Consider the following 26,207-nt stretch of genomic DNA (forward strand, 5'->3'; position numbering starts at 1 on the left):
ATTGCGGGGGGGGGGGGGAAGATGGCTTTTGGAACTCAACTCTTTATATCAATCAGAAGGGAGGAGAAAGAGACAAAGATGGGGACACCTTTTCTATAAGGACACTCCCCAGTAGTTCTCCTTATAACCAATTGCTCAAAACTGAACATCACACCTAGTGACAAGAAAGGCTGAGAAATGTAGCCATTTCTCCAAATAACTATGGGCCCAGTAAAAAATTGAGACTGTAAGGAATAAAGAGAACATGGATATTGGGGGACAAATAGCAGTATGTGTCTCAGTAAGAAAAGACTGGAACTGTTTAAATGGACACCACATTAATTTATAATGCTCATCATTGTTCTTCAAAAATAAAAAAAATAACTTTTTTTTTTTTAAATTTTTTTTTCAATGTTTTTTATTTATTTTTGGGACAGAGAAAGACAGAGCATGAACGGGGGAGGGGCAGAGAGAGAGGGAGACACAGAATCGTAAACAGGCTCCAGGCTCTGAGCCATCAGCCCAGAGCCTGACGCGGGGCTGGAACTCACGGACCGCGAGATCGTGACCTGGCTGAAGTCGGACGCTTAACCGACTGCGCCACCCAGGCGCCCCAAAAAATAACTTTTTAAAATTTTGCTGGTATATTGGAATTATGTTAGCTTTACATTCCCTTGAAGAAGTTATTGTTAGTCAAAATTTTTTCAATTTTTATGTATTTTTTAACAGTCATGAATAGTCTTATCTCATATATTATAATGAATAGATTTCTAAATAATGAGATTTTCAACTAGCACACACACTTTTCTGCTCAAAATATTTACCTCTGTAGTTAATTACAACATATTCTTAAGTTTTAATTAAATTTTAAATTTAGTCTATTGTTAATATTGTTATTGTTGTTTATTTTCCATAAGAAGAGTTATAGGATCTACATGAGGACTATGTATTAGTACATGAAAGTTGGGAGGGGACCTCCACTTTAGAACACTTATGACAAGGATCTTTTGGCCAAACTGAATGTATCAATTTCTTTTTTTTTTTAAATTTTTTAAATGTTTATTTTTGAGAGAAAGAGAATGCAAGCAGGGAAAGGGCAGAGAGAGAGGGAGACACAGAAACCAAAGCAGGCTCCAGGCTCTGAGCTGTCAGCACAGAGCCCGATATGGGGCTCAAACTCACAAACTGTGTGATCATGACCTGAGCCAAAGTCGGATGCTTAACCAACTGAGCCACCCAGGCACCCCAAATGTGTCAATTTCTTATAACATTACTTCCTAGAGACAAGGAGAACAGGAAAGTTACACTTGGATTGTGGTTCATATTTATTAATTTCAATACTCAACACAAGTAAGTTGCCAGTAAGATAGTACTCTGTAGAAGTGCTCATTTATGTCTGCCGTATGAGCTGAACTGGAAATACATTGGTGAATATAAGTCATGACAACAACCTTAACAAAAAATAATTCCAATACACTGGTGATTGAAAGTCATGACACAGCCTTGCAATCCAGCCTCAGTTTATCTCCTATAAAACAGGCATCCAAAAAAAATCCATTACTAGTTAAATGAGACATATTTACATGTTAACAGCCATGTTTGTTAGCAATCACAACAAGGGAAAATATAAGAAATAATTTTACCCTTTTCACCACATTTAGGAAAAAACATTTTGGAACCAGCACAATTCAACACACATATGGAGTGAGATTCATCTATATTAGGAAGGTGGGTATTGCAGCTGTGAAATAAGCACAAAGTTGGGAGAAGGTTTATTAGAGCACACCCAATTCCTGGCGGATAAAAGACATACATATAGGTGATTTTGTGTAATTCTGCTTCTTTCCTACAGACTTTGTGCTTTCGTATGGTGTTTAGTTACCTATTGCTGTGTAACAAATTATCCCAAAACTTAGTAGCTCAAATAACATATTTATTATAATTCTAATGAGTCAGGAATCAAGATACAGCTTAGTTGGATATCTCTTTCACAGCCTCTCTCAAAGGCTACAATCAAGTGTTGGCTGGGACACTTTCAAGGCTCTCCTAAGGGAAAGTGTACATTCAACTCATATGGCTGTTGGCTGGTCTCAAGTTCTTGCTGGCTGTGGTTGAGACATCAGTTCTTTGCCATGTGGGCCTTTCCACAGGGTCCCTCACCATAGGGCAGCCTGCTTTCCTCAGGTGATTGATTAAAAGGGCAAGACAATAAATAATCCAGATGGAAGACACTATCTCTTTGTTACCTAATTTTGGAAGAATTGACATTACATCAAGCTTTCCATATTTTATTCATTTCAAGAGCATCACTAGGTCAAGCCCACACCCATAAGGAGGAAATTACACAAGGGCAAAAATATTAGGAGGCAGAGAATCATTGGGGGGTATTTTAGAGGCTGCCTACCATATCTTATGAGGTAACATGATAAGGAAAACACATGGACTCTTGGACAGTCCTTCAGACTTAAGGTGGAATTTGAGCTCTGCACCTTACCAGCTACAAAAATATGGGCAAGTCTCTGAAGGTAAATAAATGAATGCTAATAGATTCTGCCATCCCTCAGTTCAGCATACATAAAATGGACACAATAATCCATAACTCTTAGGTGTGTGGTTAGGATTAAATAGCATAACTTGCACTTAACATAGTAGGAGGCATGCAGCAGATATCTCTCTGTCCCTGGTAGAAGTAACAGGTTTGTTTGTAAATTCAAGAAAAAACAGCTGCTCACAGTGACTGTCCTGTGAACTTCCTGGGTTCAACATTGGGGCCTTCTTGCAGAATAACCAACATATTTATATCTTCAGAATTCAGTAAAAGTGGTGGTTATTTTGGACTCCTTTCTGTCAGAAGCAGAATATTATGACCCAACTGAAAGGAGATATTTTTTCTAAGGTTTTTTTTTTCTCTTCCTGGTACTTGAGTTCAGCCAAGATACAGCAATTCCTCATTATTCTCAGTTAATAGTTAGACCTCTAAATGGTCTACTTTTTACTTGGCACTGACAGCACAACTGGAGTGTTTTGATAATTTCTGGACGTTACACATTAGAAGAGGACATGGACAAATGGGAACATGTTCAGAACAAATGATCAGATTGATGAGTGGACTCTAAAATCAGCCACGTGTCATATTAAAGATGAACTACCAGAAAGAGAATATTTAATTTAGAGAAGGAAAGACTATTGCGGTGTATAGTAACTACCTTTAAATATTTTAAACTGTTATGTTGAAGAGAGATTATATTCATTTTTTATTGTTTTGAAAGCTAGATCTGGAACCAATATGTTGAGAAAGATTTCAGGTTAATGTAAAGAAATGTTCAGAGAAGTCCAAAATGGACGGAGCTGAATTTTAATTTTAATTCCTCCCCCTACTAGCCGATCTTAAGAAGTTTTGCTTCGCATCTCTGAGACTTGGTTTCTGAATCTGTAAATTTATAATAATGACCATATTTATAGATGTACAGTGCGCCATGTACTGAATAAGTTGCTTTGTATATGTCATTAATAATGCTAATGATGGTTCTTCTTATTGTATACATAAGGGAAGAGTTTTGTGAAAGTAAGTTTCAATCTTCTGCTGAAGAATTTCTCCAGTACCTGTGTGGGTGTCTGAGACATACTGGTGCAGAATATCTTTTTCTAAGTGAAGTTATTGCCTCTGTTAGTGTTCAAACCTGTCTGTATCACAATTTTATTTGGCTTATAGTCTATTCAAAGTAGAAATTGAAAATGAGTGCCTGGAGTGGGCTTTTAAAGCCATAATGGTGATGTTGAAACATCAGGTGTTTGTGTGTGTGTGTGTGTGTGTGTGTGTGTCTAATATTAGAAAACTATGAGAACTTAGATTTTTCTTTGGTAGAGTCTTGAAAAGTTCACCTGATCTCTTTGAGTATCAGAATTTTTTCTGAAATGAGGAAACTGTAATGGGTAGTTCCTCTTAGTTTCACATATCTGAAGTTCTATAAATAGACTGAAAATTGCTACATGAGTTGGAAATTAATAGGTTTCCTTAGATTTTACTTCTTGCATTTACATATCCTAATTTATGTGAAATGAAATGTCACTGCTTATTCTTATTTATACTTATCAAATATAGTGTGCATCCCTCAGGTTGCACGGGCTTTATTCCATCAGGACTCAAGTGGAAAACAACATATATGCAATTTTGCAAATACAGTGATTTCAGTCATAAATATGACTACAAAATTTAAAACATTATAGAACATTTGCTATCTTTACATAGAATTGAATTTTATTTATATATTATAAAGAGGCAGTGAGGTGGAGCTACATAAGTGAAAGGAAAATGAAGAGAAAAAAGATTAAAATAAACTTCATCAACACAGAAAGCAAAGAGATCCAACCCATTTATAATTGGAGTCCTCAGTAAAGAAAACTAAAATTTAAGAAGGAAACCCATGATTACAATTAAATTATAATTCAAGATTTTTTTTAAGAAATAAAATACTTTAGTCTAAATATTTAAAAATGTGCAACACACATGAAATAATTCCAGAATGTTCAATTCTAAGACATTATTGGACTTGAAAGATAAAGAATTCCTAACGTATAAGTGAAAGGAATAAAAATCACCTATAGTAGGAAGAGCATTAGATTGTCCCACATTTCCCTCACAGCAACATTCAATGCCATTCAGATGAATAACAACTAAACAATTTGATTTAAAAAAATGTCAACCCAAGGATGTCACATCCAGCCAATCCTTCAAATTGTAAAATACAATAATTTATATGCACAGATTTTCTGAACTTTTCTGAGAAAACTATCAGAGGGTGAAGTTCAGCCCACCAAATGGTGAATAAAGAACCTACAGCAAAGAGACCATGTGAGTACTATATATAAATGTTTGATTACAACCAAAATACATAGAAAAACATTTACATAGTACTTCCTTTGTACTAGGCACTGTCCTAAATTCTTGACCTATATTACCTGCAGATATTAATTAGGGTGACTAATGAAAATGTAAATATGGCATGCCTTCACAATTTACACTTATGCCTTACAATTTAAAGGTGGGACTTAGAGAAGGTTTGCAGTTTACCTTGTATAAATATTGGGATCAAATGACTTAATTCCAATCTGAAGTAAACCATGTATCAGAATATTAATTGATTTAAACATATAAAAGTAAATACTATAAAAGATAATATTGACTAAATCTGGATGGAATGAGGGGAGGGTAAGAAAAAAATATAGGAGAATGCTATAATCATTGTATAGAGGTATGATGGACATCGTTTTTAAAATACCAGGCTTAAAGTAAGATATAAAATAATAAAAGAAATCCCTATAATAAAAATGAAAAAAATTAAGTATTTTTAAATTACAAATATACATACCAAACAAAGAAAAAAGACTACATACTGAAAGACTTTTTAAAAAACATAAAAACAGAAAACACACATAAAATATAGTCAGAACTAAGGGATGACATAAGTTCATATTTATGAATATGGTTTAAAAGAAAAGACAAAGATTTATCAAAAGAAAAAGATTTTCAGATTGGATCACAAAGTAAAACTTAACTCTGTGCCAAGTACATGAGATATACCTAAATCCTAAATGAAAGTTAGAAAATCCATGTAAGTATACCATGAATATCAGGCAAATGCAAATAAACAAAAGCAAGGATTTTATGTTATCAAAAATGGCAGCATAGCTTGTTACAGAACAATTTTTGCTTTGAGTATAACTAAAATGTAAGAATCACACACACATACATGCACACATACATACACACACAGAAAATCTGTTTTGAAGCACTGGAGAGCGAGACATAGAGATCTCAGAGAGGATCAAAGATACCATAAAGAAGGGTGATAAAAAGAGAGAATCCAACATTCAGTACTATTTTTCTATTTGACTTTTGTTAGTTTGCAGGCTGCAGCTGAGAAAGTGAGAAGCTCAACAAAGTCTCCAGTAGTCTTTGAGAATTTGGAAACAAAAATTGGACTTTGGGATTTTCTAGAAAGAGAGATCTGATATGTAATCCAGGCTTTCAAATGATATTCCTGATGGGATACACTGTATAAAGAATAAGGGAGAAACACAAATAGACCAACCCTCCTAAAGAATGAGGCCTAGTCTAGAAAAGTTTCAATTCCTCATTGGCTTAAGGTGATCTGCCTTCAGCCTATTTGCCTAAAACAAAATGAATCCTCTTTTGAGGAAGATAGCATCATCTAGAACTTCAGATTATCCCTATAACTCTCCATTTTTTTATTTTTTGTTTGTATTGTTTTACAGTCTTGAGGTCTTTTGTATTTCTTACACGTATTTTTTACATGAATTCATGCCATGAGTTCACAGGGAGCAGCTCAGGCTCCTTTCCACTGGTTCTCACAAAATGTTCTTCTCTGGGTGGAGCAAGCTGGCACTTCAGTTGAACCCAACTGCCTTTCTCTTTGGCTTACTTCTTTTTCTGATCATTTTCCTTCACACGCTTCAAGAAGCTATCTCGGTTCTTTGAACACTTAATATTCTCAATAGGTACATTAATTCTCTTGGTAAAAATCTTGCCCTTCATTTGTTTACAACAATGCCAACAGCATGTTGGGTAACATTGTAGACTCTTCCATTTTGCCATAACATTTGTGGGATGTTCCTTTTTGAAAAGTGCCCATTACCTTGATGTCTACAATATCACTTTTCTTGTAGACTCACATGTATATGACCAAAGGAACAACTCCATGTTTTCTAAAAGGCCTGGAGAACATATCATGGCTGCCTCTCCTCTTTCCTTTTGTGTTGGTCATTTTGGCAAGTTACTGGAAGATGGCAGTTCTGTATGAAAAAGCCCTATAAATTTTCACTGAAAATGCCTGTCCTTGGAATGCCTGAGTGGCTCAGTCAGTTAAGTGTCCAACTTTGGCTCAGGTGATGATCTCATGGTTTGTGAGTTCAAGTCCCACGTCAGAGTCCATGCTGACAGCTTAGAGCCTGGAACCTGCTTCAGATTCTCTGTCTCCCTCTCTCTCTGTCCCTACGCCCACTTGCACTCTGTCTCTTTCTCAAAAAGAAAGAAACATAAAAAAAAGAAAAGAAAACATTTAAAATGTCTGTCCTTTCATGAAAAAAATTAACAGGCAGGTATGAAGACAGACCATGAAAAAAAAAAAAAGGCAAGAGGAAAAACAACTAATAGAAACAGAACCACAAGTAATACAGATATTGAAGTTACCAGATGCAAATGTAGGCTGACTGTGCACTTTTAACAGGATTTAAAAGAGTATGTCAAGCCTTTATACTCTCAATTTACAGCTAAGAGAAAAAGATAAATTACAAAAACTACCTTTGAAGAGGCATTCTAGAGCTATGGAAGCTATGAGGGTGAAATGGCCCTAAATTACATAGAGGTAATTATTATTCACCTCACTCAGAGGTGAGGAGATAAATAGTGGCTGAGTTTGTTTGTTTTTTATGGGGGATTTGCCAGTTCTTGATATGGGGTGAGGTGTGTAGCTTGCCCAGACAGAGGGCAATAGTTAAAAGAAGGAGAAAGCAATGTGGTCTTTGGCAGTCGCTTGGGGGTAGAGAGACAATATTGAAGGCTTGAGGTCTGCAGGTACATAACCATTTGCCACAGAAGACATTTGCTATATTCTAAGACTACATAAAAAGCTGTAATCTAAACTAAAAACTTTTGCAATTCAAAGTGAAATCTATAGCAGTCTCATACTTAAGAAACAAAGACCTGAAAACAGAAAAAGCAAGAAATGAAAGCCATAGATGTGGTATATTGACACTGAGGATCAACAGCCCTTTTTACTAACCAATTCTGAGTATAGCAAAGAGTTGAGAAACCAGACTTCTGGCAGACAATTACAATTGGGATAAAATCATTGGATGATTATAAGTTATTTATACAATCTGGGGGAAAAAATGTCCTCACATACTGTTTAGTAGTTGCCAAGAGAAAAATGATATTTATACAGTGAAAAAAACCTGACTTTGCCTTAACAAAGTGACTAAAGTCAACCTCATCAACAACATAGAAAAGAAATATTGTGTGCCTCTAGAAATGATATGTGAAGAAGGACACAACATTACTTATATAGTATTCCTTCCAGGATAGTCATAATCTGAATCTAATCATGGAAAAAATAGCAGACAACCTAAATGATGGACTTTCTACAAAACATGTGATATGTATTCTTTAAAGAAGTCACTTCATGAAAGACAAAGTGTTGTGTCAGTCCCAGCCTATTGATAATGATGTTTTTGGCTAGGAATGCCTGAGGCTCTCATCCGGATTCAGTATTTACTTGTAGTGAGCCTCACATACATTTCTCCCAACACCAGCAGGGCTAATGTTGACTGGCCCTAGACTTGCCCTTGTGGTTCTTATTATTACCATAGGACACAGCTCAGCAAAACCACCAGGGAACTTTGAAAAATAAGATGTTTTACTCATAGGTTCTGGAAGATAGGCAGCAAGCCTGAGGGTCAAAGAGTGAGGTCACAGGTAGAGAGAGAGAGAGAGAGAGAGGGAAGGAGCATGGACCGGGGGTTCTGCTTTAATTAAGGTCTGAGGACAGAGTAACTGCAGTTCCAGGGGTTCACTCTTTATTGGTGAATTTGAAGCACAAGAACGGAAATTTGGGTCAAGGAAGGGAAATGTGAGGTCACTTTAAGTGGTCAGTGTTCTATGTTACCATGGTTCTAAAATGGGAACATTATGGATAGGGGTGACCTGGTACCTTATCTAGTTGTTTTACTAGTAGCTGTGCCATACAGCTGGCAATGGTTTAATCAGAATGAATGTCTTTGAAATAGATGCCTCAGCAATCAAAAGCTTAATGTCAGGCACTTACATTGTAATAGAAAAAGCTACATAAAGAAAGATTTAGAAACTTTTAAATTAAAAGAGAGTAAAGACATATGACAAGTAAATGCATTCATGACTCTCCATAGGATATTTGATCAGAAAAAAAATTCTATAAAAGATAACATTGAGAAATAGGTGAAATAGTTTTGTATTCATGTTTAATATTTCTGAACTTAATATTTGTGCCATGTTTTATGTACGAAAATATCCTTTTTCTTAGGAAACATCACTGAAGTATTTGGGGTGAAAGGTCATGAGAGCTGACACTCTCAAATGTTTCAGCTGATGTGTAATATGTGTGCATGCATGTGTGTGTAGAGAAGAAGGTGTGGCAAAATATTAACAATGGTCACTCTAGGTAAGTGTGCATGGGAGTTCATTATACTATTCTTAAAATTTTCTTGCATTAAATATTTTTTTAATTAAAAATTTTTTTTAAGTTTATTTATTTTGTGAGAGAGAGTGTGAAGGGTAGGGACAAAGGAGAGAGAGAGAATCCCAAGCAGGCTCTGCACTGTCCATGCAGAGCCGATGTGATACTAGGACTCATGTGACCTGAGCTGAAACCAAGAGTAGGATGTTTAACCAACTGAGCCACTCAGGTGCCCCTTGCATTAATTTTTTTCAATAAAAGTTTTAAAAAAAGAGCATGAAGAAACTCTGGAGAGCTATGTTATAAGAACAGAAGCAAACCAGAGGTAGCCTTCGTCATACCATTTAGGTGAGATTACACTCATTTTGGTAACCCAGCTCCATCACTGATTGGAGAGTAATGATTTTCTCATAGACCTGCACTACAAAAGATCTTAAAAGAAATCTTCAGGCAGCAGGAATGTGATACTCAATAAAAATTTGGATAAGGGGAACCTGAGTGGCTCAGTGTTCAACTCTTGATTTCAGCTGAGATCATGATCTCATGGTTCATGAGTTCAAGCCCCCCCACCCCCCCCGCCATGTCGGCCTGTACTGTCAGCACAGACCTGCTTGGGATTCTCTCTCTGCCCCTCCCCTGCTTGTGCTCTCTTTCTTTCTCTCTAAATAAATAAATAATTTAAAAAATTGAATCTATCCAAAAAACAAAGAGTGCTAGAAATTAAATAAAGGAGAGGAAATCATTTTTTTTCTTATTTTTACTTGCTGTAAAACTCAATTAATTCTTCAAGATAGGGGCTAGCAAACTTTTTTTAAATAACAAATACTTTTCAGCTGTGGGCCAAATGGACATTGTCGCAATTACTCAACTCTGCCTTTGTAATACTTAAACAGCCATAGAAAACATGTAACAAATAAGTGTGGCTCTGTTCCAATAAAGCTTCACCCTTTCACCAACAGTCGGTAATTTTGATCTCTTTGTGGTTTCCCTAAGGTGCCACACTGCCTCATTCTTCCACGTGTTAGCTTTGTTCCCTTTTCTGGTACACATTACCTACCTATACTATTGACCTTCTGAACCTTTATCTATTTTTCAAGACTCAGGTCAGATGTTACCTCTTTTAAGGACTATTTTCCAAAACTTTTATTCCTAATAGGCAGAGTTGGTTTTCTTATCTGTATGATTCCATAGGAATTTATACATCCTGGCTGTACCTCTGACTTGATTTGTAACACTTGGAAGGTATTTAATATCCCTAAATCTCAGTATTCTCATCTATAGGATAATAATAATACTTAAATTACAAGGCTGTTCTGAGAATGTTTATGCATTACTTAACAAAGAGACTGGGCCAGAGAAAGCATTTAAACACATAAAATGATGTATAATAATATTGTGATGGTGATAATTATTCCTCTGTCATTCTACTTAGTGAAAGATAATATTGTCCAGAAGTAAATTTTATTTTGTTTTGCAATACTGTTATAAAATATGCTTCATTAGAAACTGTGTAAAAGAAAATTATAATAATGTGATTAGGTATATTTGGATTTTTTTTGTTATTTTAATAGCAATAAAATGTACTAAATCAGAAGAACATGTCTTAGTCAGTAAGATATATGAAGAGGCAGGTAAGATAAGGAAGGATAAATGTTACAGTCTCTGTAATTTCTCAACCACCAAAGTGAAGTAAGCCAAGAACTTAGCTGGAAGGGGACCAAATGAAGCAGGGTCCAAATGAGCTCGTCAGCTGTAAACCTTGATTGCACTAGACACGAGGCCCTGTTCACACCAAGGAGCACAGCAACTAGTGAGGTACAGAATATGCTTGACTAATGCCACCTCAAGAGAGCAACCAGATTAAAGTTTGGAAGGGATATGGAGTAGAGGTGATGAGAGTCGAGTGGTGAATAAAAGTGAACAATAAAATGCATGCTTGGGAATATTTTGGGTGTGTGATGTGTCTACACATTCGTTAGTTGTTTTTTTTCAAGACCAGCATAAGTAAAATGAATATGGAGACATGAGTTGCCTCATCTCTGAATAGCTCTGCTTAAAAACTTAAAAATCCCTAATTACATAATTATGAAAGAGAAGATAAAAGAATATTTTCCCCTTTCTTCTCTTAACAGATTTAAAAAGTAATTGTATACAATAGTATGTATATTGGGCCTATAAATTTATGTAAATAAATGTAATATTGGACCTATAACATTAAAATGTGATATGTTTGCCAATAACAGCACAATGGAGGCAGATAGGAACAAAGCTGAATTGAACTTAACTACATACTATTGGATTTGTAATAATTACTGATGTAATATATAACATTATAGATGTAACAATAATACCAGAAAAGAGGGAGAAATAGAATAGTTTTATAGGAGTCATATGTTTCTAGATCTTACTGGAATCAAGCCAGTATAAAGCTAAAGCTAATTCTGTAAGTTAAGATATATATGGTAAGCCCTGGAGCAACCAGTAATATATGTGTGTGTATATGTACATATATAGATAAATAGATATAGATAGATAAATAGATACAGTAAAAAATCATTAAATAAGTTTAAATGCTTCTTTGGAAAATACTTTAAACAAAAGAAAGCAGTAAAGTGAAATAAAGGAACAAAAAGTCATGAGATACATAGAAAACCAAAAGTAAAATGGAAGATGTAAATCCAACTATATCAGTAATAACATTAAGTGTGAATGAATTAAACAATAAAATAAAAATGCAGAGACTGTCATTTAAAACAATTTTTAAAAAAACACGTTGGGGTGCCTGGATGGCACAGGTGGTTGAGTGTCTGACTCTTGATTTGGGCTCAGCTCATGATCCTAGGGTCATGGGATCAAGCCTCACATCTCTCAACATGGAGTCTGCTTAACATCCTCTCTCTCGGGGCACCTGGGTATCTTAGTTGGTTGAGTGTCTGACTCTTGATTTCAGCTCAGGTCATGATCTCATGGTTGTGAGGTTGAGTCCAGTGTTGGGTTCTGTGCTGACAGTGTGAAGCCTGCTTGGGTTTCTCTCTTTCCCCCTCTCTCTCCCTCTGCCCCTCCTCTGCTCATGCTTCCTGTCCCTCCCTTTTCCTCCTCCCTCCCAAAAAAAAAGATTCTCTCTCTCTCTCTCTCCCCCTGCCTTCTCCCCTGCTTGTGCACATTCTCTCTCCCTAAAAAATTAAAAATAAATTAAAAATAAATTCTAAAAAACCCTGATCTAAGTACATACTGTCTATAGGAGAAACACTTGAGACATGAATATTTATAGCAGCATTAGTCATAATAGTCAAATGGTGGAAACAACCTACATATCCATCAACTGATGATGGATACAAAAAATGTGCTGTGTCCATACAATGGAATATTATTAAGCATAAAAATGAATGAAGTAATGATTTGTGCTACAACATGGGTGAACCTTAAAAACCTTGTGAAATAAGCCAGTCACAAAAAAACACATATTGTGTATTAAATAGCCAGAATAAGGAAGTCTAAAGAAACACAAAGTAGATTAGATTGCTTAGGAAGGGGAATGAGGTGGAGAGATGAGGGATGGTATCTCAAGGATAGAGTGTTTCTTTTTAATGTCATGAAAAGTTTCTCAAGTTGACTGTGGTGACGATGATTGCACATATCTGTGAGTGAATATACTAAAAAGCATTAAATTGTACACTTTAAGTGGGTGAATTATATGGTATGTGATTTATAATTTAACAAAATTATTTAAAAAAAATAATAGAAGGAGGTACAGAAAAATGAGTGAGATAAAATTGAGAAATTCAAGGAAAGAACACCATTAAACCTAATTCAGAATATTATTTTGGCCAGAACTAAGAAATATTTCATAGTTTCTTTTTGAGAAAGAATGAAAAATTAGTATCAGAATCCCAGTGTATAAAAATATGCAATCCACTATGTTCATTTTAGGTAATTAAATTTATAGGGCTAAAAAATAAAAGCACAATGACAATACACAATATTTCTTAGGCATATTTATGTATAAAATAAAAATAGAAGAAAATTTAGGGTAAATAGTTCATGTTGGGGAGGTATTTCTTTCCCCAGACCTTATGGGTTCAAGTCTAGGGACATCCAGACTAAGACTGCTTATCTTTCTCTACCCACTCACTATTTTTCCCAAAGGAAACAGGAGGTAGTTACCTAGTTGGTGATTTGTGGAGAAAGATTTGTACTTACTCTGCTTCCCCCTCTCTCCTTTCTCCTGAGATCTGCCTGTGTCAGAAAGAATGACCATTTGCTCTCTCTTATGTGGTAGGTTGACTCCATTTTTTTGTCAGAAAAGTTTCACTTGGGAGTGCTAGAAAATCATATGGCCAGATCTAAAACTGGTGGCTCTTTCATTTGCTTCTGTCTGATTTCTGTGTTTGTCTTTTATGTGGTTCTGAACTCAGCTGGAGGAAAGGATGTTGCTTATTGAACCCTTTCAAAAGCCAGCAGTTAACAACAGAGTTACCTGCTACTCAGCAGCATGAGCCTGCCAGTTTAGTATTCTCAGAAGAGGAGTAAGAGTTTTCCCATTTCAGTCAATAACACCAGAAAATCTGAGACTCACCTTCCTTATTAAAACTGACAAAAGAGGAGTGCCTGGGTGGCTCAGTTTAAACAATTCTAAATGCTTATTCTTTCATTCTGTATTAATCTCACAGCCAGGTGAAACTGGGCCCACACTGTCCTATGGACCACTCTTTGAGTACCACTGATCTAAGCCACTACTTAATGTACTTTTATCATGAAGTTAGTTTTGCCTTGGTGGTAATGAAATATATCTATTCTTGAGTTTAACCTGCTTTGACCTTTGTGTTTCTTCCTTTAAAGTATTTCAGCCTGGTTTTTCTTTTCCAGTTTTGTGTTATGCTCTGAACTTTTTTTTCTCCTGTCTCTCCTGTCCTGCCTTTCACATCAGATTTCAAAAGAAAATGGCACCTCTTTCCTTCTCTTGATAGATGACAGCATCCCTGAGATCAAACTTATCTAACAAGTAATATTCACAGATGATCTTTTCCCCTCAATTTCTACCTCTATCTCCCTCTCCCTTCTTCCTTTCCTTAACAAATAGTAATTGAAATGTCTACTCTGTACCAGGAACTACAGATTCACTGATAAGACAACCCAGGTCTTTCTCCTCGTGGTGCTCAATGTCTACTAGGAAAGCACTGTTTGAGCAAGTAATTTATTACTTCGAAAAGGGATAAGTTCTACAAAGGAGAAATAGAGGCTACTTTGACAGGGTTAACATGCATGATGAGACCTGCTAACCTATATAATTCTAGAAGACAAAAGGTTACAATTAGTTTTAAGAAATGAATTATGTTTATACATGCCATCTTTAAATGAAAGTATATCTTTTCAAAATGACATTTTTAATTTTAAAAGTCTGAAATGAGTGATTTCTTAAAAGTAATTTCAATTGGCTCACTTTAAGGAGCTGAGAACAGTAATCTAATTATCAAAAAAGATCTCTTAGCCCAAAGGATTTTTAAAATCAGATTATAACCTGATTTATACTCAAACACATTGATATTTTTTGTTTGTATTTTTAAGATAAATAAATATCTATAACTGTTTTAGTTTCAGTAGCATGACCTTCCCAACTCAATTCATCTATTACTATTTAAAAATATCTATTGTTGATCATTTCAATAATTAAACATATTGTCAATATTTACTTTTTTAAAATTTTTATGCTTCAATTTAGTTTGATGGTTTGAAATTTTTGGCAATTTACTTCTTTCTTTAAAGTCATTCTTTCAAAAATATCAACTCTAAATTTTTACTTGCCTATGTTGATAAGGAAAAACAAGGATAATTTTATCCAGATATAAAGCAAACATCTTATATTATCCAATTATTCCAACATGGAATATTTCATAAACGTAGCCTATCTTAAATTGTTATCTAATTATTCCTGCCCTTACTCTCTTTCTCAAGAAGTAGTAAAATTTCAGAAAAATTTTGGTGATTGATAGGGAGAGAAAATATTATCTAATATAACCATTGAAAAGCCATCAGCAAATAATACTACAAATGGGCAAAGTAATTGCTCTCCTGCTATTGAAAATGACTGTCCTTAGAAAAACCTCACAGTTTCTCTTGATCTTATTAACAAGGTAGAGAAACGATAACTAGCAACACAGAATGATGATGGCAAGAATCCCAAGTTCAGCTTGGTGCAGTATTGATGAACCTTTGCATCATTTTGAGGTATTCTACACAGAAAAATACAAATAAATATATTCTTCAGAAAACTACCAACTGTGTTTTATATAAGATTGCTATCACCCAACAAGAAGTAAAAGGTAAATGTCTATGACCATGTATGTGCGTGTATATTTATGTGTGATCTATATCTGTTTTTGTAAAAACATAGAGATATATTTATAAATCAGGCTTCTGAAGTGTTTTAAAACACTAAGTTCAAATAAGTCCTACCCAAGTTTTAAAAATGACTCCTTGAAAAATCAAACTTTCTGTTAATTTTTATGAATACAGTCTTGGATCCTGGAGGTTGCAGTTTGATGCTGGATCAGTTTGGAAGAATGAAACTCACTTTTGTTGCAAAGTATAGAAAGTAGACTACCAAAACCAGTCAGCAGAAGCTGATTTCTTTGCTACCATCTGTGCTGACAAAAACCATGTAATCCCCCTCTCGGTCAATCAATTTAAATATTTGTTCAGTAGTAAGTGTTCTGGAACTACAGTCCTGAGAACATAATTATTAACCTTATTGATACTTATGTCTATTCTTTCTTTTAACAGATATATTTTATGCAGTGCCTCCAAGTTGGTAAGGGTACTTTTTTTTAGCCTCCTGGGAGTTCAGAGAAATGTCAAGAAAACCTGAAAGAGTGGAGTGTTTCTTCAGCTGAGGAAATATAGTTTCCATCATGACTTTGCTGTAATGTTGTTTATTACATAGGAAGTGTCCTCAGATGAACTGGTGAAAAGGGCTTATTTCTCCTAGATTACAAAGTCAGACTGCATCTATTTTAAGCTACTACATCATTAGCTTTCATGCAAGTGTGTAAAACACAGTGAAAATATATTTAAAAACTCATATTGGCAGTAAGCAATTAAATTTTTGAGTGAAACTTTGAAAATAAAATTTTCTACTATAGTAAAACATTCATATGTAGTCTCTATTCTCTCTGCATTCACTTTTCATATTCATGGGATTTCACCTTTGATCTTTTTCTCAGGTATTTCATGTGCTAACTGACTTCACATTTCCTTCCATCTCTCTGGTTTGAGTTTTTCTCAACTATATAACCTGTAAAAAATATAGATTTTTAAAAAAATTTCTTGAACTACACCACTGTAAGCCTACCTGTAGACCCCATAAAATCCCCTATTAATATATATAGTCAGCTGGGTCTGCAAATAATGAATATGCTTCTGGATACTCCGGGCTCACTGGAGTAGGTGCATCATGACTGATTCACAGGTGAGTAGTATTGGCTCTGTTAGGAACAGTATATCAGAGTGTACACAAACTCATAGCTTAAAGGAGATACAAATAAACAGAGGCTGGAAAAGGTTGGGACCAGAGCCATCATGATGCCATGGTTAGCCATTTCTGGTAAGCCATGGTTAGCACATCTGGTAAGCAATTGTAGTCCATGAACCCTGTAAAATTGTAAACGTGGCCTGTTGAGCATAAGGGCCTTTTATATCTGACATTATATTGACCAGGCTCTTGCTATTCCCTCCAGAGAGGCCCTTCACCCTGCTCTGTAAACAGAGAAGGAAGTCAGAGGCCTGCTCTTGCATGCAGGCGGTCGGCAGCTCACCCTGAACTTGCTTCAGCCAGAGCACACTCAGGCGTCATGGTCAGTGGATATCTTGGAGCTTCAAAGGTGAGTCCACTGCTCAAAAGGAGACATTTCGATGACCCAGGATTCCTGGCAGATTTTATTTCAGTTGCTGGAAAGTTCTCAAAAATGCTCAAAAGCCCTCCAGCTGCCCAGAGAGTCTGAAATGCATGCAGTGGGTCTCCCAGACAAAGCTTTAGAAAGCTGCTAGCACCACAGATCCAACACAGCCTCTGCATCTTGATTTCACTAGAACAGATGTTATCTGCAAGCAATTAACATACTTGTCATCACCAGTGAAACAGATACAGAATTCTTCGTTTTTTTTAATGCACCCTAAAGAAAAGTGTTTGTACATAAAACAAAATGTTCACATTAGTATTAAAATAATATTCAGTGAAGAAAGTTGCATGTGTCAGTTTTTCAGTTTTTTTCTATTTTTTTTTGTAAAAAAGATACTGTAATAATTTTTAGAAAACTGTGAGGTAATAAATGTCACCAGCAATATAAATATTTGTGACAACTCCCTATTCGATTAAAGCGGTATCTATTTGTGATTATTTTGTATCTTCATATCTTGGCTGATAGAATTTGCCATTTGGTATATTTTCCTCTATGTTAACATTTCCAAAATTCTTTGGTTTTATAGATTATGGAAAATAATGGGATTTGCTTTATAATAACAATACAAATGTGTTGACCAAAACATAACCCTTAAGATTGGTACAAGTGAAAACTTTGGTAAAATTCAATGTGTAAATATCCTAGGTGGTAAAAACAAAAACAAAAACAAAACAGAAATTTTAAGCTCTTGAGTTGTTCCAAAAGGAAAAAAACAAAAAGAAAACAAAAAACTCAAATAGCATAATTCCTTTGTATTATGTAATTATACTCTTAACACCAACTCAATTTCTTATAGGCTGATTCTGTAACATGACAGTCCTGAATTATCTTTCATCATAAAATTCATAGTTTTCATTTAGTATTCATCCCCTCACACTTTTTTAATTAGTGAAAACTGAAAGGCTGGATTTCTAGCATTTCAACTTCTGATCACAAATATTTCTGCAGAGGTTAAATTCATTTTTTTCTTCCATATTCCTTTTAAGAAATTTTGTAAAATTTGAAGACAATGTTTCTGCTATACTGACAGCTTAACTGGTCTGAAAATACAAGATAATATCACCTAAGCAAACGCTATGACTGATACATTCATTCTGAACAGAGGTACCTATAATATTTGAAGTGAATGAATATTCACTACCACTAACTGGAAGACAGATGTGGGATAGTAAAAGATCACTGAATTAGTGCCTAATATTCTAGGTCACTCTCATAGGTCTGCAATGTACTAACCAATGACCTTGAAAATGACTTATCATTTTTTTATCTAGAAAATGATGACCTTCTTAACTGACTGTGAATTAATGTAGATAATTTATATGAAAGCACTATAAATCATGGAACATTATATAATGAAAATAACATTTTAATCATAGAATATTTTACAAAACATATTCTCAATAAGTACCTGGTAGAGAGTATTGCCAACTCTATTAGGTGATGCGAGCCAAAGCACTCCGTTGGTTTTTGACGCTTCCCCTCCAACAGGAAGTGTTTACTTTGGTCAGCTTTAATAGTTGATAAATAGTAAATAAAGAAACTGATAATCCTTCCTGTATCATACAAATGATTGCTAACACTCTTCGTCCAGTATTTTCTTTCTCTGACTTTATCTGAGGCCTCATGACCTTAGGTCCTGTTCAAGTGCTCAGTGTTTGTTGGAAAATTAAATCTTTTGGTTTGTCATTTCCACAGCACTCATTAGGTACTTTACTGCCTAAGACAAGGCTACCTTATATTTTACATTAACTGAGTTCCATTAGTTATATCAGAATTCCCTTGTGGTTTCTCATTCTTTCTGCATAGGCTCAACATCTATCAAACTGCCTAGTAAGAAATAATTAATTGAATGTCTGCTAATATTAATTATTTAAAATCACTAAAATCAGAACCTGGATACTGTGGGTGAGCTTTTGTCTAAATGACAATTCAACCACTTGTGAAATCCACTTTTTTTAATGTTTATTTATTTTTGGGAGAGAGACAGACAGAGTGTGAGCAAGGGGGGGCGGGAAGAGAGAGGGAGACACAGAATCCGAAACAGGCTCCAGGCTCTGAGCTGTCAGCACAAAGCCTGTCGCCCTGGGGCCCGAACTCACAAACCATGAGATCATGACCTGAGCTGAAGTCGGACACAACCAACTGAGCCACCCAGGCCCCCCTACAATCCACCTTTTGATCAGTCCTTCAGCAAGAAAGGCAAAACTTTGAGGTTGTTTTACCTATTTGTGTATTTTTTGGTATTCAACCCTTTTAAAAACATTTTACTGGACTTCATTATAATTAGAACTTCCAATTTATTTGGAATTTATTAACTCATTCAGTAAATATTTGCTAAAGAACTCCTATGTAGAAAGTATTGCTCTAAATATATTGGATACAGCAGTGGGCAATTCAGGGCAAATGCTCCCTGCCTCTTGAAACCTAATTCTACTAAACAGACATACAGTAAATCAAGTAAGCTCTCAAATAAGTAAAATAATTTCAGATAGTTAAATGCCCAATGATGTAAACAAAGTACTATGATGGAGATGAGCAGGGACAGGGGGACATGTTAGTGGAGTCTACAAGTGACAATATAAATTGAAATGTAAAGGCTGAGAAGCCTATTGGACCAAGAGCATGGCAAAGAACAGAAAGTTCAGAATCCATAAGCAGAAGAGAACTTGACCTATTCTAACAGTTTTCCGAGGCCAGTGTGAGTAAATAAAGGAGATGAAAAAGCATGGGAGAATGTAGAAGAGATAATAATAATAGCAACATCATCATCTAACATTTACTGTGTGCTTTCTATTGCCAGATACAATGCAGATTATATCATTTGATCCTTACATGAATTCTAGGAGGTAATGTTATTATCAACATTTTACAGATGAAGAAACTGATGCTTAGAAAGTTTAAATAGGTAGGGACACCAGATACAGAATAAATTAGAGGATGTGGCAAATAATTCAACTCTTGCCTTTTTTGTTTGTTTTTACAAACTGTTTATTTTTCGTCAACCTTCTTTCCATTTTGTTTGCTTCTGTAGAAGAACAGCTTAAGACCACTCAGTTTTTCCTACCCATTCAGTGGCCTGAGCAGTGGGAGCTGCAGACCAGTCTTCAGTAGTAGGCTGAGCTCCAGTCTTCAGTAGGGAACTGCTGAGTAGGCACAGAGGGCACCCGCACACCTTCAGAACAGTCTGCGACTTGAGGTTGAGTATCAGTGAACTCAGGAGCTGGAGCTGTACATTCACCCTGAAATCCCTCCTTGTCATAGCCTTTTCTGCAACAACCTGCTCTTCCTTTTCAATCTCTTCAGGACCGCTATGGAAGTAAAGATCAGGCATGACCTCCCATGGCTGTTCATGGGAAATTGTGCCATGCGTGTGCAGAACTTCCCTGGCCAGCATCCATCACATTAGAGCCACCGAGTGAGCTCCCTTGTTGCAAGGAATGGCAATGTCCACATAGGGCAGAGGAGAGTCTGTGTTACACAGAGAGATGGTAAGCAAGTTAACATAAGACGCCTCTGTGACAGGCTGGTGGTCAGCCTTGGGATCAGTAACCACCAGAAATCTCAGCTCTCAGAAAGCTGCCTGGCTCTGGTTAATGAAGGTTCCAGAAGTGAAGCAGCCAGCAATAGGAATGGTTCCAGTAGCAGCAGCAAACTTCAGCACGGCTTGCTGGCCAGTATTCCTGGATGATATGACACTGACATCAGCTGGGTTTTCAATGGCAACAATGGCACCAGCTGCCAGCAGAAGCTTCTCCCAGGTTCTCTTCAGATTTATGACGTAGATACCACCACTTTTCCTTTTGTAAATGTACTGTTACGTTAGGAAGTCAAGGTTGGTGTCACCTAAGTGGATTCCTTCTGCAAGAAATTTGAGGACAAACTCCACCTTCATTTGTAAGATATCAAGGGCTCTGGACATGGTGAAAGTTTCCCTTTAAGTTACCACAGGAATGCAAAAACAACGCTGTATGGTCCCCTCCCTGGGTATCATGGGAAAAGCTCAACTTTTGTCTTAATACAATAGGAAGCCATTGAGAGATTTTAGTTAACAGAGAGATATGATTCATTTCTGTTAATATAAAAATTTACCATGAATGACAGGCAAGGAGGGATTGCTTAATTTCTTTCTCCTCTCTTCACATCTGGTTTGTTTTGCTCCTGCTAGATTCTGAGCCATTCTAGAAGAGCAGAAATTTTTGTCTTGTTTATTACTTTATGTTCAGTCCTTAGCATGGTATTTAACATATTTTTAATGCTCATTTAATATTGAATGAATGAATGACTATACTGGATACTTGCTGATTTCCACCTACTTCCGTTCTGATTTGGGTTTCTGATATTAAAAGTTATATTAGTTCTTATTTTTTGAGTCCTATAACTATTCCAATGTCCATTTACCTTTCTTAAGATTTTGATGTGTGGCCAGTTGCATAGCAATTGCAAGGGTGGACATCGGACTATAGCCAGAGGGGTCAGATAGGAGGTTACAGAAGTCAAATGGATAAGAGCCATCAGGGCAGAGTCTAGGGCAGTACAGAAAAACCACATCTCTCAGTTTTTCTGAGCACTGCACAGACCCGTTCCACCCAAGGACCCCACTCTATCTTGCTTTGCTCATTAGGCTGTGTTTCTGAGTATTTTGCTCCCTATGAGTCTAATTATTTCGTTTTTAATGTTTATTATTTTTGAGACAGAGAATCAGTGGGTGTGGGAGAGAGAGGGGCACAGAGGATCTGAAGCGGGCTCTGTGCTGGCAGCAGAGAGCCCAATGGGGGGCTCAAACTATGAACTGTGAATTCATGACCTGAACTGAAGTCAGACGCTTAACTGACTGAGCCATGCATGTGCCTCTGAGTCAGTAATTCTTAAATAATAATAGTTATTACAAACGTTTTACTAGTTATAATGGACTAAGTGAGGATCTAAGTACTGGTGAAAGTAAAGCTCATAAATCAGAATTTAATCCTCTTTATGTAGTGTAGGATTATGTTCATCTTGGGGGAAAAAAGGCAAAAATTCAAGTTTTTTTGTCATTATAGGACTCACCAAAATTTTGAAAACCTTGGTTATTTTTTAATTTGTAAAAGGTAATACTAGATCTAGCAGTTGCTTAGTATTAATCAGAATAGGATAGAGTTGGTTGTTATAACAAATTAACTACAACTCCCAGTGCTTTATTATACACCTACTCACATAGACAGAATTCTCATCTGCATAGCTGCATGTAGTATCCTAATATTATTTTGTAATAGCACCTTCATTTTGTAACAGCACCTTCTGAAACATGTAGCATCCTTGATTGTTGGGAATGAGGGGGAAGATGTGTAGGAGAATCACTAGTAGAATTTCCACTTCCTTAACCTGGAAGTTACACATGTACCTTCCACTATCATTTCCTTGCCCAAAATTGGTCACATGCTTGTGATGAACTGCAAGGGTGCTAAGAAATGTGGACAAGTAGGTGAAATTCAGTTGAGCATCAGATCTTCTGTAATGCTCCTCAAACATGACTTTAAGAAGACAGCCTGAGGTTTTTAGTTGATAGTAGAGGGATCATATTACTCTTTCAAGTCTGTATTCTCAGATGTTCTTCTGCTAGTCTTTAGAGTCAGGGTATACTGATTATTACACAGTCCCTGGAAGCGCCAGATGTGTTTCCATAGTTCCCCTTCATGTAGGATATTAAATAAACAGATGCCATTTCAAATTAGAAACTTCCATTTCTTCCTACCTAATATAAAATGTACCAAATCATTTCCAAATTGGAGATTTATTTTTCTGTTTATGTTTTTCATGGTTTTATAGTAAGGTTCTCTAAAAGGGCTAGGCTTAAAACTATTGCCTGTCCCAAGTGTACTGTTCACATGCTGATTGATTTGAAACACAACTTGAAGAAATGTGAGAGCATCTTCCAATTTTTAAATAAGATGCAGTTGTGCTCTGCTTCTTAAATGATATACTGTGCTGGCACAGTATCTATATAATGTCATCATTATTGTAATATTGAAGGGTTAGGCAAATGTTCAATTTTGTTTTCACTTATTTTGGAAAATTGTATTACATTAATAGATTTACCAGGAAAAGGAATATGGTTCAAATATTTTTAAAATGTCTTTCAAATACAATTCTAGAATTCAAATTGAACATCATTGTAAAATGTTGGATGTTGGAAAGCGATCTGTAGCATGCTGTCAAAGGAATTATTGTATCATTTGGGAGACTATATTGCAGGACTTCTGGATTTTTCTGGAGCAATGGAAACTGTAAAAGTTTCATTCATCTCCATAATTCTTTTGTTTCAGGACCTGATATGGTTAAGATATATATATAATCTTTAATCACTGGGCCCTGGGTTCAGGCATAGAGCACTTTATCCCTTTTTTAAAACAAAAATTTGCAAGTAGATGATTATGACTTCTGAGTTAACCTGATAGATAGGAATTATAGATTTGATTCCAGCAACGCAATAGACTAGATACCCTGAAGTTCCTTCCAATTAATTTGTTAGCTAGAGGCTACCTTAATTAAACCAAACATAGTTGTTAGTCATGGATTTTTTTTCACAAAAAAAAATGGAAATTAGTGTGGGTGAATAGAACAGAGAGCAATGAGAATCAAGATGCCAAGAAGACCTATCAGTGGTTCATTACACCATGTTCATAAGAAGACTCAATACCTTAAAAAATACCAAAAATATTGATACATGGAACAAAGGGAATTATGACAAAAATCAAAACTAGATTTATTTTTTTAAGAACTTGACATTTAATTTCAAATTTTTGAAGAAGTTTGATAGAATGGTCAAATATACCTGAAAAAAAGAGGAATCACGTTAGGGAAATTGACAAACCAGATCTTAAGGTTTATTGTTACAAATTGGAATAGGGTTAACAAAAGACCAATAAAAGAGCATAGAGAGCCCAGAAATAAACCCGTTAATACAGGGAAACAAATATATGTCAGAATCAGCATTGCAAATGTTAGAGGAAAGGAGGAACTATGAATATATTTATGAAAAGAATCAAATTGGAATACAACCTCAGATCATACACAAATATCAACTTCTCACTGACTAAAAAGATAATTTTTTTTTTTAGTTTTGAAGAAAATGTAGGAAAGTGTCTTTATAACATCATGATACAGTAGGAATTTCTAAGCAAAGCATAAAATGTACCAATGACAAAAGAAAAGACTATTAGACCATGGCAAATTTAGGACCTTTGGTTCATTACCATTAAAAAAATAAAGACCCATTATATAACAATGCCAGTTATAAAACACATTGCCAACAAGAAAGTATTATTTAAAATATATAAAGCCGTCTAAAATAATTTTTAAAACCATCTAATTATTCAAGTTGGCTAAAATATACAGAAAGAATTCCACAAAGAGGAAACACAGATGGCTAATAAACACAAAAACATTTTTTGAACTTATTGGTAATTGATTAGTCATCATGGAAATTAAAAGTAAACCGAGTTAGATACTATTTCAGATTCTCTAGAGTGGCACAAGTAAGAAATTTTTGTCAAAGTTTTGTCAAGGATGAGGAGTAATGGAAACTGTAATACTTCAGGAATGAAAATTGATACAACTACTGTGGAAAACAGTTGGGCATTACATAGTGAAGCTGAACCATGGTATGCCCTACACTCATAATATTATAATAATAATATATAATATTATATTACATAGTATATGACACATATTATAATAACATAAAGGAACTCCACTCATAAATATTGTATCAGTCAGGATTCTACTGAAGAAACAGAGGCTGTAGGAAAAATAGACACACTTGTCACTCCTCCCCAATATGCTTTTGTTTGTTTATATATTGGCTTATGTGATTATGGGGGTTGACTAAGTCCAAATCAGGAAGGGTAAGCTGGAAATTCTTGGGCAGGAGCTGAAGCTGCGGTCCACAGGTGGAATTTATTTTTCCTTAGAAAAACCTCATTTCTCTTCATGAAACCTTTCTTTCTTCTTTGAAAAATTTTAATGTTTATTTATTTTTGAGAGAGAGAGACAGGCAGACAGAGTGCAAGCAGGTGAGGGGCAGAGAGAGAGGGAGACACAGAATCTGAAGCAGTCTCCACCCTCCGAGCTGTCAGCACAGAGCCTGACGTGGGGCTCAAAACCACGAACCATGAGATCATGACCTGAGCTGGTCAGCCGCTTAACCAACTGAGCTACCCAGGCACCCTGTGAAGTCTTTCAAATGATTTGATCTGGACCACCTAACTTATTGAGGATAATCTTCTTAAAGTCAACTGATTGCAGATGTCAATCACATCTACAAAATATCTTCAGAGCAACACTTAGATTAAAATCTTAATAATTGTGGACTATATCCTAGCCAAATTGACACCTAAAACTATCACAGGTAAATAGCCTAGAGATACTCTTACACATGTATACTAAGAAACGTGTACAAGAAAGTTTATGGAGGGGCACCTGGGTGACTCAGTTGACTAAGCATCAGACTTCCTTTGGCTCAGGTCATGATCTCACAGTTCATGAGTTCAAGCCCTGCATGGGGTGAACTTGAGCCCTGCAGTGCCACTCCAGGCTTCACACTCTCTCTCCCTCTCTCGGCACCTGGTGGGATTCTCTCTTCCTCTCTGCCCCTTGTTCATTCACGTGCTCTCTTTCTCTGTCTCTCTCACAAATACATGCATACACACATACATACATACACACATGAATACATAAAATTTAAAAAAGAAACGTTATAGAAATATTTATAACATCAAAAAACTGGAATTAACACAAATGTTCATCAAAAAAATAATGAAGAGAGGTGCCTGGGTTGGTTAAGCATCTGACTTTTGATTTTGGCTCGGGTCATGATCTCACGGTTCTTGAGACTGAGCCCCACGTCAGGCCCTGTGCTGACACGGTGGAGCCTGCTTGGGATTCTCTCTCTCCCTCTCATTCTGCCCCTCCCCTCTGCTCACTTGCTCTCTCTCTCTCAAGCACTTAAAATTTTTTAAAAAAATAATGAAGAAATAATTTGTGAACTAGTTACCCAATGAAATAT

General features: G+C 35.8%; 2 pseudogenes; both read right to left on the reverse strand.

The window, feature by feature from the left end:
• Positions 1-6,289: 6,289 nt before the first annotated feature.
• LOC112862568 (large ribosomal subunit protein eL21 pseudogene) lies at positions 6,290-6,960 on the reverse strand (annotated as a pseudogene).
• A 13,244-nt stretch (positions 6,961-20,204) lies between these two features.
• LOC112862133 (small ribosomal subunit protein uS2 pseudogene) lies at positions 20,205-21,183 on the reverse strand (annotated as a pseudogene).
• Positions 21,184-26,207: the final 5,024 nt, after the last annotated feature.

Source organism: Puma concolor, chromosome B2, assembly GCF_028749965.1.
Source record: "Puma concolor isolate L17-30 chromosome B2, mPumCon1.1.hap2, whole genome shotgun sequence".
Classification (NCBI taxonomy): Eukaryota; Metazoa; Chordata; class Mammalia; order Carnivora; family Felidae; genus Puma; species Puma concolor.